The sequence below is a fragment of the Meriones unguiculatus genome, assembly GCF_030254825.1.
Source record: "Meriones unguiculatus strain TT.TT164.6M chromosome 13 unlocalized genomic scaffold, Bangor_MerUng_6.1 Chr13_unordered_Scaffold_41, whole genome shotgun sequence".
Taxonomy (NCBI): Eukaryota; Metazoa; Chordata; class Mammalia; order Rodentia; family Muridae; genus Meriones; species Meriones unguiculatus.
In genome coordinates this window covers 1,274,138-1,280,137 of record NW_026843650.1, presented here as the reverse complement: position 1 = coordinate 1,280,137, position 6,000 = coordinate 1,274,138, and positions in this window count along the sequence as shown.

Sequence of the window (6,000 nt, the reverse complement as noted above, 5' to 3'; positions counted from 1 at the left end):
GTCCTTCTTTCTTCTCTGCTGGGTCCTGGCTGCTTGCTGTTGAAATGGGAAAGTTCATGAAACTTGGGAAAGTGGTGCTGGTCCTGACTGGATGCCACTCCAGATGCAAAGCCATCGTTGTGAAGAATATTGATAATGACACCTCAGAGAGCTCTTACAGCCATGCCCTGGGGGCTGGAATTGACTGCTATTCCCCAAAAGTGACAGCTGCCATGGAGAAGACAAAAATTGCCAAGAGATGAAAGATCAAGCCTTTGTGAAAATTTATAACTACAATCACCTTGTGCCCACAAGGTGCACTGTGGACATCCCCTTGGACAAGACTGTTGTCAACAGGGATTTTTTTTAGCGATGTAGCTCTGATGTACAAGGCAAGGTGGGAGGCCAAGGTCAAGTTTGAAGATAGATACAAGACAGGGAAGAACAAGTGGTTTCTCCAGAAGCTTCACTTTTAGGTGCATTTTTGTTTCCATCATTAAAAATTTAAGAAGAAGGAGGAGGAGGACAGTTGGCTTGGCAAGTCATGATAATTAAAGACAGTGAGCAGCATTCTTCCATGGCCTCTGCTTCAGGTTCTGCCTTGAATTCTCATCATGAATTTCTGTCTAGTAACTACAGAATTTAAGTTGAAGTAAACATTTTCCTTTCCAAGTTGCTTTTGGTCATGGTAGTTCATCACCACAATAGAAATCCTGACTAAGACGCATCAACACAGGTAAACAAGAAAGGATAAATTAGGATCACTGAGATGGTGGCCTCTTGTTCACAGAAGACACTGTTAGGAGAAACGGTGGAAAGGCACACAGTTTGGTTTCTAAACAGGACAAGTAGTAAAGGAGGGAAGATCATGTGTCCTAAAAAATACCTGCCAGTGTCTGTTCAGTGGACTTCCAGCCTTAGTTCTGTCCTATCCCACAGGGATAAATTGGTATTTCCCTTAATACTCAGCCAATATCAAGAATATCTATAATATCAAGGCATGTTGGTGCACACCTGTAAATCCCAGCACTAAGGGAAACAGGTCAGGGGTCTCTCTGTGAGTTCGAGGTCAGCCTGGTCTACAAGGACCATGCAAAAAAATCCCCAGTCTTTACAAACAAACAAACAAACAAACAAACAAACATAATATCTAGTTTTCCCTCAAGTAGAACCCTCATGAGCCGCGGGTTTAAATTCATCATGTAACAGATAATTGGCAAATTTCCAGATATAATAAATGTAGGAAAACAGCACTGTTGTTCTCATTCATTTTTGCTTGTGAGAAATTGGGTCCAGGATCAGCATATCCCACAGAGTCAGACACACATGGAGCATGGGAATAAAATCCAGCCCAGAAGAAGTTGCTGAAATACCCCAGGTAGGCCTTAAGGGGCCATCCTCAGGCAGCACACTCTCTGTGAGACCTTATCTCAAAAATGAGTGAATAAGAGCCAATGAGATGCCTCAGCAGATAAAGGCACTTTACTGGCCCAAACATGATAACCTGAATTAAACACCCAGTTCCAAAGAGCAAGGAGAGAAGTCTAAAACACTTTTCTCTAAGTTTCTCTTGCTTGGCAGCACTCATACACTCATACACTCATTCACACATACAACGATAAATAAATGATGCCAGTATGTAAGCCAAATAAACCCTTTTCTCCTGAAGTTGCTTTGGTTGTGGTATTTCTTCAGAGCAATAGTAAGCCTAACTAGGACATCCTGTTTCAAAAACTTAAGAGAGCTCTTCATCCCTGTTCAACTTAGGAGTCCCAAGTGGCCTTCAAATACATGCCAATGTGCCATTTCCCAATTCCTGCCTTGTCAATAAGACCTGTAGGCCAGCAAAACCTAAAGTGGTAGCAGCAAGAAGAAAAAACAAATTCCTAGTGAATTGCTAAAAGCAATAGTTAAAAATAAACATCTCTATTCTTGATTCTTGGAGCCCTAAAAACTGGTGATGAGAAATACAGCAACATGTGTGAATCTAATTTACACATGTGTAACATCCTAGAAGATGGTGCTCCAAGGGGCTTTAGCCAATCCTCACTGAAACCAAATCTCTGGAAGTTCACCCTGTCACTGTACCAGACAACTGCTCCCAGGAGGAATAGAACATGACTGACATAGGGTTGTAAGCCCAGAGCCTGGGGATGGAGGCAGAAGATTCAGTATTTCAAAGCCAGCCTCAGCTACATAGTAAGTTTAGGATACCCACATAAGAACCTGTAAAAAAAAAAAAAAAAAAAAAAAAACTAAACCCAACCCAAAGCAACCAGCCAACATCCCTCCCTCCAAACAAGCAACCAATTTCCCAGAAATCCTAGCTGTTCACTGAAGATCTTTGTGGGTTTATCTTTTCATGTGTGTGACAGAAATCCTAGCTGTTCACTGGAGATCTTTGTGGGTTTATCTTTTCATGTGTGTGACAGAAGTGTTTTGAAGAATGACTGTAGATGCGTGACCACAAATCACCAAGTTATAAGGGGAGCTAAGTTCTCCATTATAAATTGGGTGCCATCCAGCCCTCCAAGGCATAAAGTTGGCCATTTTCAACAGTGTTCCATTATTAAATGAAAATGCTTTACATGAATCAGGAACATGGAAATCCTGAAGGGATAAATACTTTGCATAAGAAAAGGTTAACAATGCTTCTTCCCTTCGGTTGCATCTGTGGTCTCTTCCTAGTATTGTACAACAGGTTAGATGGGGAAGAGACTCTAGGGCTTGTCTCAAGACAGCTCTGCATAATATTTGTGGCACTCCCCAAAAGTGGCTCTAAATGATTGATTGAGAGTGAGGACTTGAATCCAGCATCTACTGTAGTTTGTTATTATCTTACCATAGTTCTATATAATAATCACTTCATAGACACACAAACCTCTCCAGAAACTATATGATAATTACTTATCAAAAAAGTTGCTGTGTCCAGATGTAAAGGAGCACTGTGATAAACTAATAGGTACTGCCTATATAGACCCTATTCTATCAAGCTTTGTTTGTTTCCCTGTAGGGCAGGATACAGATAAACAGATTTAATTATAATGCAGGCTAATGAAAGGCAAGAAGAGAAAAAAATTCAAGTTTTATATGAGTGTGTGGATAGGGCAGGGCGTAGTGGCTCATGTCTTTAATCCCAGCCTTCAGGACACAGTGTCAGGCTTATGTCTGTGAGTTTGAGTCCAGTTTGTCGCATGGCCAACAAAGTGAGCTTCAAGAAAGCCAAAATGATACAGTGATAAAAAGACAGCATCTTCAACAAGTGGTGCTGGACAACTGGATGTCTACAAGTAGAAAAATGCAAATAAATCATATTTATCACCCTGCACAAAACTAAAGTACAAGTGGATCAAAGACCTCAACATAAAACCAGACACGCACTAAATTGGTTAGAAGAAAAAGTGGGGAAGAGCCTAGAACTCATTGGCACAGGAGACAACTTCGTGAACAGAACACCAACAGCACAGGCTCTAAGACAAAAAAAAAAAAAAAACAAAACAATAAATGAGACTTTTTTTAGATAGCTATGTAGCCTTGGCTATCTTGGAACTCTCAATGTAGACCAGCCTGACCTCAAACTTATAATCTGGTCTCACAGATTCCCTTACTTTTACATAGAACCAATCACCACATAAATGCTCTCTAAACTTTTCCTCTTCTTCTCTAATTCCTGACTGAAGACATCTTCTATCTGGACCACCTAGAAAAAGTGAATTCAGTGTCTTGAAGGGAGGCAAGCTTGCACTTCCAGGAGAAGGAAACAAAAGCCAGTAGAAGCCTGCAGACCTGGGCATAAAGAGCAAGGGAAAGGAGATGGGGATAGCGTCTACATGGTAGAATGCTTGCTTCAGGAGCACAAAGCCTGGGGTTGATCACCCGCACCATGTATTCTGTGGATAATAGCACAAGCCTGGCAACTGGCACTTGGGAGATGGAGGTAGGAGGATCAGAAACTTGGAATCATTCTTAGTTATGTGGCAAGTTCAAGGCCAGCTTGGGTTTCATAAAACCCCTTAACAAAATAAATTAAAAAGTAACAGGAGCTGAAGATATAGCTCAGTACTGAAACAGCTTCCTAGCACAAGTGACACCTGGATTCAACCCTCAGTACTGCAGATGGATGGATGGATGGATGGATGGATGGATGGATGGATGGATGGATGGATGGTTGGATGGATGATATTCAGTAGTTGTAGCAAATGCACCATGCTGATTTAAGGTGTTAATAACAGAAGGAAGGTGTGGTGATGTGTGTTCATGATCTCAACACTTGAAAGGCCAGAGCATGAGAATCAATAGCTCAAGCTTTTTTCTCAACTACATAAAAAGTTTGAGGAAAGCAAGGACTATATGAAAACCTATCTCAAAAAATACAAAACAAAACAAACAAAAAAAACTAAATAAGTTTTAAAAATAGTGGAACTGGGAGCTAAGCACTATTTGTTCCACTTTGTGTGCATCCATAAATCCTATTTCATAAAAGCAGGAGGGAATTACAGTATAGATGACTAACCTATTGTAGCATTTAAGAATCTGAGTCTAGGGGGCCTGGTGAGATGAGATGGCTAAGTGACTAAGAGCACTGGATGCTCTTTCAAAGGACCCATTTTCAATTCCCAGAACCCACATAACAGTTCAAAACTGCCTGACACCAGTCTCAGGAGATCCATTGCACTCTTCTGGCATCCTCAGGGACCTGATACACATGTGCATAGACATACACATAAAATAAACATAATTTTAAAAATTCTTTAAAGAATTTGAGTCTTGTCTAGTGGACATATATAAGTACACTCTTCATTAATGGTGACCTTTTAAGAATGAAATAAAGCTGGGCAGTGGTGGTGCACACCTTTAATCCCAGCACTCAGGGAGGCAGAGGCAAGCGGATCTCTGTGAGTTCAAAGCCAGCCTAGTCTACAAGTGAGTACAGGACGCAGGTTACACAGAGAAACTCTGTTTTATAAGAACAAAAAGAGGTCATAATTTGTACCTTCAACCCCTGCACTTGGGAAGCAGAGGCAGGAGAATCACTGTGCAGTCAAGGTCAACCTGGACTACACACTGTGTTCTGGATCAGCATGGTCTACAGGATAAAATTCTATCTCACAAATATAATAAAATGACTAAAATAATATTAAAAAAGAAAAGATCATCCTGAGTGAAGTATCCCAGAAGCAGAAACACACCCATTGTATATACTCACTTATAAGTGGATACTTATAGGATACTAGTCCTATAATATATGATAAACATAGTAAAATCTATACACTTAAGAAGCTAAGCAACAAGGAGCACCCTGGGTAAGATCAATCCTCACTCAAAAAGACAAAAGGTATGGACATTGGAAGAAGGAGAAAACAGGAAACAGGACAGGAGCCTACTACAGAGGGCCTCTGAGAGACTCTACCCAGCAGTGTATCAAAGTCAATGCTGAGACTCGTGACCAAACTTTAGGCAGAGTGCAGGAAATCATATGAAAGAAGGGAAAGATAGTAAGACCTGGAGAGGACAGGAGTTCCACAAGGAGAGCAACAGAATCAAAATATCTGGGCACAGGGTCTTTACTGAGACTGATACTCCAACCAAGGACCATTCATAGATATAACTTGGACCCACTGCTCAGATGTAGCCCATGGTATCTCAGTATCCCAGTGGGTACCCTAGTAAGGGAAACAGGGAATGTCTCTGACATGAACTCATGGCAGGTTCTTTGCCCACCCCCACTGAGGCTGGGAAAAGCTTTGCCAGACCACAGAGGAGGACTTTTCAGCCAGTCCTGATGAGACCTGATAAGCTAGGGTCAGACAGAAGGGGGGAGGACCTCCTCTATCAGTGGAGGAGAGGAGCATGGGAAGGATGGAGGGTGGGATTGGGCGGGAATGAGGGAGAGAGATACAGCCAGGATACAAAGTGAATTAACTGTAATTAATATAAAAAATAAAAATTTAATTTTAAAAAAAGGAGACAAAAAAAAAAACAAGATAAATGCACCTCTGCTCCCCTTTGTAAATATATGGT